This window comes from Lagenorhynchus albirostris, chromosome 15 (genome assembly GCF_949774975.1).
Source record: "Lagenorhynchus albirostris chromosome 15, mLagAlb1.1, whole genome shotgun sequence".
Lineage (NCBI taxonomy): Eukaryota > Metazoa > Chordata > Mammalia > Artiodactyla > Delphinidae > Lagenorhynchus > Lagenorhynchus albirostris.
In genome coordinates, this window is record NC_083109.1 from 85,555,090 (window position 1) to 85,567,764 (window position 12,675).

At 38.1% G+C, this 12,675-nt stretch overlaps 1 protein-coding gene across 1 annotated transcript in view; it reads right to left on the reverse strand.

The window, feature by feature from the left end:
* The window catches only part of SDK1 (sidekick cell adhesion molecule 1), an 817,812-nt gene that overhangs the window by 757,313 nt on the left and 47,824 nt on the right, over window positions 1–12,675 (reverse strand). The window lies entirely within an intron of this gene.

Genomic DNA, 12,675 nt, shown 5'->3' on the forward strand with positions numbered 1-12,675 from the left:
AGGGGGAAGGGTAAGCTGGGACAAAGTGAGAGAGTGGCATGGACATATATACACTACCAAACGTAAAACAGACAGCTAGTGGGAAGCAGCCGCATAGCACAGGGAGATCAGCTCCATGCTTTGTGACCACCTAGAGGGGTGGGATAAGGAGGGTGGGAGGGAGGGAGATGCAAGAGGGAAGAGATATGGGGACATATGTATATGTATAGCTGATTCACTTTGTTATAAAGCAGAAATTAACACACCATTGTAAAGCAATTATACTCCAATAAAGATGTTAAAAAAAAAAAAAGAGGTGACTAAGGTTAAATAAGGTCATTCAGATGGGCCTTAATCCAGTATGATTGGTGTCCCTGTAAGAAAAAGAAATGAGGACACAGACATACAGAGGGAAGATCGTGTGAAGGCATAGGGAGAAAACAGCCACCTGCCCTGCCAACACCTTGATCTTAAACTTCTAGGCTCCAGAATTGTGAGAAAATAAATTTCTCTTTTTTAAGCCAAAAAAACCCCAAAAAACAAAAGTCTAGCAATGGCAAACTTTTGCCACTCAGCGTAACCCACATGCTTCCTGAAGTTAGGCATGCTGTGCAAATCAACCTTTAAACTGTGTCCTACCTTGGGTGGGGCCATATGCCCTATGCCAGTTCAGAAGCAGAACATGTTCTATATAATCCCTAACTAGTCTCAATCCATCCCACCAACCACATTTAGGAAGCTTCTACCCAGATCTTAGTATATGGCATTGGCTTTATAGTGCAATTGCCCGTATTTGTCATCTGCATGGATGTTTTAACAGGAATTGGGAAGCGACGTATCAGGCTCAAGTAGTGTGCCACCACATTATCTCAGAAACGTCAGACCTAAGAGTTTGTTTCCTTTTTAAATTATATCATCTTCCACTGTTTTAGTGAGAACTGAGATTACAGGCTGCACTTATGCATCTAACGCATACTTTTCTTAAAAGATTTCTTTTCTCACATCATTCTGAAGTCAAGCTACAGACTTATAAAGAACAACTGACAGCAACTGTTTTCTCACTCCCTCAGGGGTTAACATTCGTGTAGCTGTCTCCTTTGGTTGGCACACCCTGTACTGAAGAAAAAGAGCCATCTGCCTTGCTGTCTGAAAAACACCACTTGTCTGATATTCCCCTGCCAGTGAGGAGACTGCTCTGAAAACCCACATATTCAAGAAGCAGATTCACTTTTGAGAAATTAATGATCACACTATCAAAACCATACTCTCTAAAGTCATATACACATTTCAATTTAAAGTCAGATCTAAATTCAAATTTTATCTTAAGCCTATGTTTGTACTCTTTATTATGGCTTGAATCTAAGTGATTCAGGTAATAGTAATGACACATTTTAAAACAAAGTTTGGTTTTAAAAGTCCTTCTCAATGGGTAGCAACATGCTGTCTCCTGTGGATGAAGGTGATACCACTGACTCCCCATGTTTAATGTTCTGAGTTGGTACTGTGAGCTGATGAGGCTCAGTGCTGCTTGAAAATACTAATTCTTATGAAAGCAAACTACTGCACAGCATAAATGTAAGTATTTATTCTTAGTAAGTGGAAAGAAATGTACCACAAATTTTATAGGTTCAGGTTTTCATCTATTATGAAAGAAAAGGAACTTCAAGCATTTAAATTAATTCACAGTTTACTGCAATTGGTAATGTTTCAATAATTTACAGTAATTCAAGACCAGCTCTTTGATAGCAACATAAATTAAAACCTGAATAAACATCTTACTTTGTGCTATCCTCTTTTATACAACATCATTTCTTTCAATATGAGATTAAGAGAAATGAAGACTAAACGCTGGTTTCAGAAAGTTCTATAATTGAGTTCTTTCTACTTACTTTTACTTTGGATCAGAATACCCTATGTATCAGGTGTTGGCAAGCTTTTCCTATAACGCACAGATAGTAAATAATTTTTGTTTTGCAAACCACATAACCTCTGTCTCATCTGTTCAACTCTGCCACTGTAGAGTGAAAGCAGATGTAGACAATACATAAATAAATGAGCATCAGTGTGCTTCAAACTATTTACATTATTAAAGGAGGCAGGAGGTAGTGCAATGACGTATAAAAATGTGGGACAACACGATTTCATAGAATTACAGACTTCTTGACTTTTATATATAAAACAGAGAAAACAAGGGGCAATATTTATATTATTTATATGATTTATTCAAATTTTACATGTAATAGCTAACTTTTATTCAGCTCTTACTACATGTCAAGTACTGTTCTAAGTGCTTTGCATTAACTGTCTCATTTGGTTCTCATAAAAACATGAAGAAGTTTGAATCGGGGTGTTATGATATAGAGGAGATGCCAGGTCATACCAGGCTCCTTTTCACTTCTAGGAGTGGAAATGAATAGAAGGGAAGATTGGGATGGCAAGGTCCAAATGCCACATGCTTTGGGTTCAAATAACAGACTGTCAAAGTCCTAGAGAGTTTCCAGTGGGTCTTCTCTCCTACTGTCCTTACTGCTTTATCCCTTCAACTCTACCATCCCATCCATGATCCAAACCCTTACATACTGCTTTTAATTCTCAAATTGTCAATTTCACTCAATCCTCTAATACCCTATTACTGACCGCCCTTCTGCAACACCATAAAAACTGGATAGAAACATGGTAGTAAGAGACACCGGATTTGCAATCCCTCTGATAAGATTTGGAACTGAATAAATGTTTCCCACAAAAGTGAGTTGGGAAATAGGTGATTTTAAATGTTCATTTAAACACTAGCCTAACAAGAGGACAAATATCTTTGTCAATAGCAGGTACACAAGACACTCTTTCAGGAAAGGAGAGGCATGGGAACACTTTCTTCTTTGTAATACCTAGAAATGATCAGGACTTACACAACTGACTCAATAGTTAACTAAGTTTTATGTATTTTATCTGTTTCAGATTTTTTTTTTACTCATAGAAGCCATTATTACTAAGTTTACTTTTAGTTGAGGACAATAACACTGGCAATAATGTGACAGGACTCCTTTCCGATGCAGATCATTTCCTCTTAGAATTATCACTTCTACAGAGAGTTCTGACAGTGTGATGGTATCACTGTCTTTCTACAAAGTTCATCCTCAAAGGGAGTATTGTCAGCAACATTAGCGTCCAATAAATAGGAATTAAAGCATGTTCTAGTTATTCTGATTTTCTTTAAAATTTTTTCTGCATATTTGTGCTATAATAATAGTGTATCAAAAATAAATAAAATCTTATCACCATCATCATCCAAACACTATACCAAATTCCCTGGAGGTTGATGACTCTACTATCTGATTTTATAGTGAAGTTTTTTTAATAGCTTTTCACTTACTCAAAATGATGGCAAGGAAGTGAGCAGTTAAACACGTTGAGGGGGAGTTTAACTATAATGGCCTAGAGCAGGGGTCAGCAGAATGTAATCCATGGGCCAAATCTGCCCACTCTTCTCCCTCTCCCTCCACCATCACCTGTTGTTGCAAATAAAAATTTGCTAGAACACAGCCATGACATTCATTTACATATTGTCTAAGGTTGCCTTTACACAACAAAAACAGATTTGAGTAATTGTGACTGAGACTATATAGTCTGCAAAGCCTAAAATACTTACTTCTGGCCCTTTGCAGAAAGGTATTGTAAACCCGTTTTAGGCAAGAGATGCAAAGAACAAGACTATGGAAATGTATAACAAATACAGAGGGAAAAAGGGCATGAATGTCGTTCCACAAAAAGAATTAACAGCACTAGGCAACTGTTTCACAAATGACAAGTTTATGAGAGAAAAATGCCAGTAGAGGCTTTCTGTGGTTTTCTGGTATATGGTGAGAAGATTAATCAGCAAAGGAGCTGGAATAATGCACTGTTATTGACAAGGTGGTTTGAAATATACCCCCAAAAGGTGAGCAGCTAGAGAATGCAGACATGAAAAGAAATTTGTAACTTCTCTATCCCATCTACGCATAAAGATCTAGAGCACATGAAATTACAACTTTAAAAGAGATATTTTTCAAAACTTACACATGGGACTTCCCTGGTGGTCCAGTGGTAAAGAATCTACCTTGCAATGCAGGGGACACGGGTTTGATTCCTGGTCAGGGAACTAAGATCCCACGTGCCGTGGGGCAACTAAGTCCGTATGCCACAACTACTGAGCTTGCGGGCCTCAACCAGAGAGGCTGCGTGCCGCAAACTACAGAGCCCACGTGCTCTGGAACCCACGCACCACAACTACAGAACCCACGTGCCCTGGAGCCTACGTGCCACAACTAGAGAAGAGAAATCCCACATGCCACAACTAGAGAAAAGCCCATGCACTGCAACGCCGCGCACTGCAACAAAAGATCCCACATGCCTCAAAGATCCCACATGCCACAACTAAGACCTGACGCAGCCGAAATAAATAAAATAAATAAATAATAAACCTTAAAAAAAAAAACCTTATACATCCAAAAAAAAACATCCTAAAACAAATGGAAAACCAGAATACAACAGTCACAATTCATCTCCCAAAGAGAGAATCTTTCTTTTTCTTCAAAAATAGAAGCAATAAGTATCAAAAATCTGATAGACAAACAGGCAAAACAGATGAACCAACAGTTTACAGAAAAGAAAGCTCTTAAATATTTTTAAAATGCTCAATTATACTCATAAGAGAAATGTAAAGTGAAACTACACTGAAACACTACTTCTAACCTACCTGGCAACAACCTTCTCTCCTGGCAAGGTTGAGAAGTAACTGAAAATGGCAAACACTGTTGATTAATAAAATAAAATCCCCATAAAGGGGAAGCCTACAATATCTGATAAAATTACACATGCAAAATTATCCAGTACTTATGCTGCCATAAAAAGGAGTAAGGAATATCTTTATGTACTATTATGGAGTAATCTGCAGGATATACTGTGAAATTTAAAAAAAGATGGAGAACAGAGAGAATACAATACTACCTTTTGTATAAGAAAATATGTACTTCCCTATTTTTATGACAAAAATTAATAAAAATGGAGGAGACACTGGGAATGGGTGAAGGGGTTAGAGATGCAAGTGAGCCATCTCTAAAGATAGCTTTTTATTTAATTTTGACTTTTGAACTTAATGTACTGATATATACATGTGTATATATCTATACATACATATATACAAATATACATCTATGTACTTGTGTATATATGTATACATATAGATATATATACAAAATTAAATCAAAACAAATATGTAAAGAAATGGAATTAAATAAACCAATATTTATATCAAATTGGTAAAATATCTACACACTGATTTGTTTGAAGAAAATTTTCAACTCAGTACTGTCTCTGTACATCCTTGGTAGTATACATTGAAAGGACTCTAACCTTAAAAAAACACCTGCAAAAAATCTTGAACTTTATTCAGTAGTTTTATTCTTAATAATATTGGTACTGTAATTTTAAAATGCTTTATGTATATTGTAGGATAAAGCAAATAACTTATTATTAAGGAACAATTATTTTCAGTGTAAGAGAAAAAAGACAAATATAAAGTGAAAGAAGCTAAAAAGTTAAAAACCATCTGCTGTTAAATTTGACTTTGAAATATCAATGTGAATTCATAATTATTTTCATTTCCTAGCTCTGACCACTGTTTTTTCTAGCTATTTTGACGCAATGGCCACCTGTCACAATAGAGCCCAGATCTCGGTTTCTAAATATCATTCTCCCCTAAAAGAAACCAGAGCTTCTTGGAGAGAAGGCTGGCTCTAGGTCTTGGAAAAGAACAAGATGAAAGCAGAATATATCCAAACTGAAAATAAATGAAATATTTAAAGTCTTCAAAGGTCCTTAAAATCAAGAGGCATTTCTACTACCAGCATTCTCTAGCAAACAATCTACTCATTTCTAAAAAGAAATGAATTGGTGATATCTAGATGAATATCCAGAGAATTATGCTGAGTGAAAAAAGGCAATCCCGAAAGTTACATAGTCTGTTATTCCATTTCTATAGTTCTTCAAGTAAAATTATGGAAATGAACAAATTAGTGGTTTCCAGGGGTAGTATTGAGGTCAGCAGGAGGAAAATGGGTGTGGCTATAAAAGGGTAACAAGAGGGATCCTTGTGATGAAAATGTTCTGTATCTTGACTGTATCAATGTCAATATCCTGGATATGATATTGTTCTATAGTTGTCAAGATGCTACAACTGAGGGAAACCTGGTAAAAGGGGCAGAGGATCTCCCTTATACAGTATCTTAGAACAACATATGAATCTATAATTATCTCAAAATAAAAAATTAAGTAAATGAGACACAAATGTTTATTTCCTAAAATTACCCAAGTTTTTCTTAGAAGTCTAGTAAAACAAGCATAGAAAACTGTATAAGAAAAGTATAAACTATAAACAATCCCCTAAAGTACCTTTTAGACAGTACATGAAAATGTCTTCCATGCTGGAGAGGTATGGAGGGAAGGGACCCCTCTTACACTGTTGGTGGGAATGTAAATTGGTACAGCCACTATGGAGAACAGTATGGAGGTTCCTTAAAAAACTAAACATGGAACTACCATATGACCCAGCAATCCCACTCCTGGGCATATGTCTGGAGAAAAACATGGCCTGAAAGGATACATGTACCCTAATGTTCACTGCAGCACTGTTTACAATAGACAAGACATGGAAGCAAACTAAATGTCTGCTGACAGAGGAATGGATAAAGAAGATGTGGTATATATATATATACAATGGAATATTATTCAGCCATAAAAAGAATAAAATAATGTCATTTGCAGCAACATGGATGGACCCAGAGACTGCCATACTGAGTGAAGTCAGACAAAGACAAATATCATGAGATATTGCTTTTATGCAGAATCTAAAAAAAATGATACAAATGAACTTATTTACAAAACAGAAAGAGACTCACAGACTTAGAGAATGAACTTATGGTTACGAAGCGTGTGTGTGGGTGGGAGGGATAGTTAAGGAGTTGGGGATTGACAGGTACACGCTGCTATATTTAAAATGGATAACCAACAAGGACCTACAGTACAGCACAGGGAACTCTGTTCAGTATTCTGTAACAACCTAAATGGGAAAAGAATTTGAAAAAGAATAGATACATTTATATGTATAACTGAATCACTGTGCTGTACACCTGAAACTAACACAACATTGTTAATCAACTGTACTCCAATACAAAATGAAAAGTTAAAAAAAAAAAAAAAGTCTCCCAGGGAGAAAAACCAGTTGTGTATGCATATAATTGTTAATAAGTACTGTTTTTCTTAATTATATATTTCAACACTATAATCTACACTGCAGAGTGTTAGTTTAAAAAATAAATGCAAATTTTTTATTTTCTAAAAATTAATGAATTTTAAATCTTGTGTATTCCTTCAATAGTCTGAAAAGAAAAAAGTAATTATACTTAATTTTTTAAACCTTAGTATTCTAATGGAGTTTGTAAAGATACCAGAAAATATTAAAAATGGCATTTCTTTAGATATAATAAATCCAAGCACGATTATGAATTTGGTGGTGTATAAATTTTCTACTGCTGTATATTTATGTTCAAACACAGTCATCAAAATCCTACTCAAATAAGATTACCACAATGACAAAAAGAGAAGATTCAAGCAGTGTTCAATAAATCCTCTCTAAAAGGAGTCACCAAAGAGTCAAAAAAAAAAAAAAAGGTAAAGGAAGGTTGCATTTACACTCAGCTCACACACATATTTATGTACTACGCTGTGTGAAAACAGATTATACAAAGTCATAATCAGACACCTAATGCCTCAGGGGTATATAAGTTCTCTCAAGGTTAATTTCATCCAGCTTCTACAGTGAGAGTTATTTATCACAGTATAGTCCTCAGATCAAAATGCTATTGTGAGAACTAGGTCCTTTCACTTAGGAAAGTTATTTTTCTTTCCTTTCTAACCTGTTCTAAAATTGCAATAATAAACTTTAAATCCTAAAGGTCTGAGAGTTTTGCAGTAAAGCGTGGTACCAAGTCATAACTCAATGTAGACAAGATGAGGTCTGTCATTGAAAAATTAATCTGCTCCAAGGTATAGATCTAGAATACTTAAAACAGACTTTTTAAAATGCCAGGTTGTGCATATGGCTTCGTTTCAGTATCTATTATCAGTATAGCACTTTAAATAATCACCCTGAAAAATTCACTAGTTATTTTTAATTGATTGAGATTAGAAACCTGCCCAGCTACATATCTTTCCTCTAATAAATATTAAGTAAAGGCCTATATACTTTGCATGACCAAAGGAGAATTCTAGCCAACAGTTAAGTCTAAGAAGGAAGCAACCACAGCGTAGGTGGTCAGGAAGCATAGCTAGCTCTTAGCCTATTTGAAACCTCCTACTGACACTCATGAATAATTTAAAAAATAAATGAGAGATTGTGAAACTGTAGATTTAAATGGAGTGAATCAAAAGCAAAAGATAAACAGAGAAGATGAGGAAATGAGGATGTGAGAGAAGTAACCTGAGGAAGGAAGACATACATGGAAATGCAGAAAAGACCAGACCTGGACATTGAAGTAGAAAAAATGAGAAGAGAACCTACTAGTAGGTGGGACATAAAATGGACTCAAAGAATAAGTAACGCAGAGGTACAACAAAAGAAATACAAATATTCTTACCACAAACATCCAGAAAATTAGCGCTAGTTTCAATAAAGGTTTTTTCAATTAAGTAATTATGGAAATAACGACAGTACCAGAGATACCTGGCCACATATTATTTTCTAAGACTTTGTTATATGTTTAAGATTATCTTTTGATCCTATTAAATTTCTTAACGTTTGTCACTTTAAAATTCAACCAAAGCGAGAGGGTGGCAGATATGACTGCCAACTCATCATTTTGTTTCTTCAGTACATCTGCTATAAATGGCAACTGCAGGCCTTACTATTCCAATGTGCTGAATTGCTGCTCCATGTAAGTACATGGAGTAACACATAGGCAGAACCATTTCCAGTATGGAAATTCCCCAAAGTAAAACCCGCCCCTCCTCCCAGTGGGCTCACAGCTTCACAGCAGAGGACAGACTTCCCTTCCTCGGGGGCTTCTCATGTAGCTAACCTGGCAGCTTCTCCTCCCACTGCTCCAGGAACGAGCAGCCTAGTGACTGGGGCTGTGGAGGGAGCACTGGGCCAGGGTTACAAAACTTGGGACAATCAACCCAACACTGACTTGTCACATACTCTTGACATGTTCTAAAACACATAGCAAAGAAAAGTTTATGTTTCAACAGGAATCTTCAGCAGTTATTCCCACTGAAGAATGTCAGTAACCCTAAGGAGACCTAATATTGATAAAGAATTGAGAGTAAAATCTGTTCTGCCCCGGAACACCCCCCCTTCATTCACTAACATTATGGGCCTGGCATCTGAGAGGCTACCGGGAGCTACACATCTGCATGACAGTGCTCCTCTAAGGTATAACTGCTTTAAAATACCTGGTCTGATGAGAATCAGCCCCACCAGCCACTGAAATTTAGGTAACTGAGGCGCTTCATTCATCTATTCAACAGATTGTATAATGAACACCTGCTGTGCCAGGCACTCCACTGGATATAGTGAAGAACGTTATCGTGAACAAAACTAACTGGTCCCCTGTTCTCTTGAAGTTTACATTCTAACACTGAAGAAACAAACTAACAGAAGTCGTGGGAATGTTAAAGGGTGCTTCATTCTAAGAGGCCGTGAAAGAGGAAGGAACACCTCTCCTCCAGCCCCTGATGTTATGTGGCCTGCAAAGATGACAGCAGAATGGCAGAGCCAGAAGTAAAACGGAGAAAGTGTGGCAATACCTTGCTTAGAAAATATCTTTATGAAAGTATCTATTGTTCCAGAGGCAAAGCGGAAGCCTCAAGATTCATTCAGCCAAAGAGCCTTCCTCGATTTGCCCTAAGACCCAAAGAGTCATGGCTGCAGTATAAATTCCTATCTCCAGGGCTTAATTACTGAGTATGATTCCTTTTAACAGTAACCTCCAGAGTGCCCTGAATAGTAGCATCCCCCAAAGAGTTCCATGAAGCCTCAAGATACTGTCTTGAAATTGCTAAACTCCTGAAAGTGAGGTTCATAAACTGAAGAGTGACAGCAGGAACTGCTGTGGAACTGGTGCGTCTTCTCTATGGTTGTCACAGTATTCCAAACAGGGAGCCCCCAAATCCTCTGGAGTAGAACGTCAGCACTAAGGGACCACATAGTAATCTTGTGTTGAGAAGGTATCCAAAATGTTTTATTTAAATGCATTCCTAGCCAGATGTAAATTCACTCATTACGAGCAAAAAAAATATAATGATAGGGCTTCCCTGCTGGCGCAGTGGTTGAGAATCTGCCTGCCAGTGCAGGGGACACGGGTTCGAGCCCCGGTCTGGGAAGATCCCACATGCTGCAGAGCAACTGGGCCCGTGAGCCACAACTACTGAGCCTGCGCGTCTGGAGCTTGTGCTCCGCAACAAGAGAGGCCACGACAGTGTGAGGCCCGCGCACCGCGATGAAGAGTGGCCCCCGCTCACCGCAACTAGAGAAAGCCCATGCACAGAAACGAAGACCCAACACAGTCAAAAATAATAAATGAATAAAATTTTAAAAAATATATATATAATGATAAACTTAAAAATTAAAACCTAAAAGCCTAGACTATGATTCTTTTAATAACAATGGCCTGTAAAAAAACAATGAAATAATGCCATCTGCAGCAACACGGATGGATCTGGAGATTACCATACTAAGTGAAGTAAGCCCTACAGAGAAAGACAAATGTCATATGATATCGCTTATATGTGGAATCTAAAAAAAAGATACAAATGAACTTATATACAAAACAGAAATAGACCCACAGATAGAGAAAACAAACTTCTGGTTACCAAAGGGGAAGGGGGAAGTGGGATAAATTAGGAGTTTGGGATTAACATATACACACTACTAAAAATAAAGTAGATAACCAACAAGGACCTACTATATATAGCACAGGGAACTATACTCAATATTTTGTAATAATCTATAAGGGAAAAGAATATGAAAAAATAGATATATGTATAACTGAATCACTTTGCTGTACACCTAAAACTAACACAACCTTGTAAATCAACCACACTTCAATAAAACAACAACAACAACGGCCTGACAGTACCATTCCTAATTTTCCATCTTCCTTAGGTTAGTATTGTTCATAGTTCTCAATTCTAAGTGGAAAAAAATCGCATAGCTTAAACAAAAAAGAGAATGTAGGGCTTCCCTGGTGGCGCAGTGGTTGAGAGTCCGCCTGCCGATGCAGGGGACGCGGGTTCGTGCCCCGGTCCGGGAGGATCCCACATGCTGCGGAGCGGCTGGGCCCGTGAGCCGTGGCCGCTGAGCCTGCGCGTCCGGAGCCTGTGCTCCACAATGGGAGAGGCCACAGCAGTGGGAGACCCGCGTACCGCAAAAAAAAAAAAAAAAAAAAAAAAAGCCTTCCACTCCAGGGCTACTTGCTTGCATTGTGGGTACATTCTCTCTTTTTTTTTTTTTCCCCCCGGACCGGGGCACGAACCCGCTTCCCCTGCATTGGCAGGCAGACTCTCAACCACTGCGCCACCAGGGAAGCCCAAGTGGAAGGCTTCTACCTGTAAGGGACCCAGATTCCTAGAGTGTCATCAGGGCTTGAGTCCCTGGGCTCTGCTCCCTCCAAGTGCTGCATTCCTCAGAGGAGCTCTCCCACAGAGCCAAGAAGGCAGCCTCTTGGCAGCCCACATACAAGCAGCAATCCAGAAAGAAAAGGCAATCTTGCCTTGCTAGTCCTGCAGAAAAGTACCAAACGGATGCCAATCGACCTAGTGGACCACATGCCCATGCCCTGAACTAACGCTGTGTCTCCACGATGATGCTGTAGAGTTCTACGGGAGGAAGAGGGGGCCGGCGTGAGGGGGACAGTAACTAAGAGCTTCCACCAAAGAACTATGTTTAGGCATGTGCACACAGTGTGGAAAAAGGGGAGGTTTGCAAAAAAACAAGACAGAAGGAAAACCATTCCAGATAGAAAATTACAGCTGCCATAGCCCACTGTACCAAATTTTTCAACTTTTCATATTTACAAAAGTAAGCCCTTTCTTTAAGTTAAATCTTACATTTTATTTTTGTACAGAGGGCAAACAAAGAGAGAAAAGCAGAGCTGGATGGAAAGTGGGGAGGAACAGTGTCTTCCCCCCACCGCTACATACATCCCTTACCCCCAAATTGATGCCTGAGGGAACTCCCATAACTCCTGGAGTTCTGAGGAGCAGTCTGAAAACCAGGTCTCTAATTTAGATGTTTTTGGGGAAAAGCTGCACTAATGTCCCAAACCATGCCTTAGAAATGTTGTACCATATTCCTATCCAGAACAATCATTATTTAATCCTTATTTGCAATTGCAAAGAGAAATTAAATAGTTAAAATGTTTAATGATTTTATTAAATGCTTAAAACCCACCACATTTTGGCTCCATCTAGGATGCATTCTTATTTACTGTAGTGCAAGCACAGATAAAGGTCTCAGAAATCAAGTCCTCCAGGGATGACTGCCAATTGGTTTAATTTTCAAAATCAATATCAGTGCTCAGAGCTACTAGAATGTTCAAACCTACAGAAAATTCTAGCTGCATAGTATTTCCAGACAACATTTTGAGATTGCTTTTATAGAAA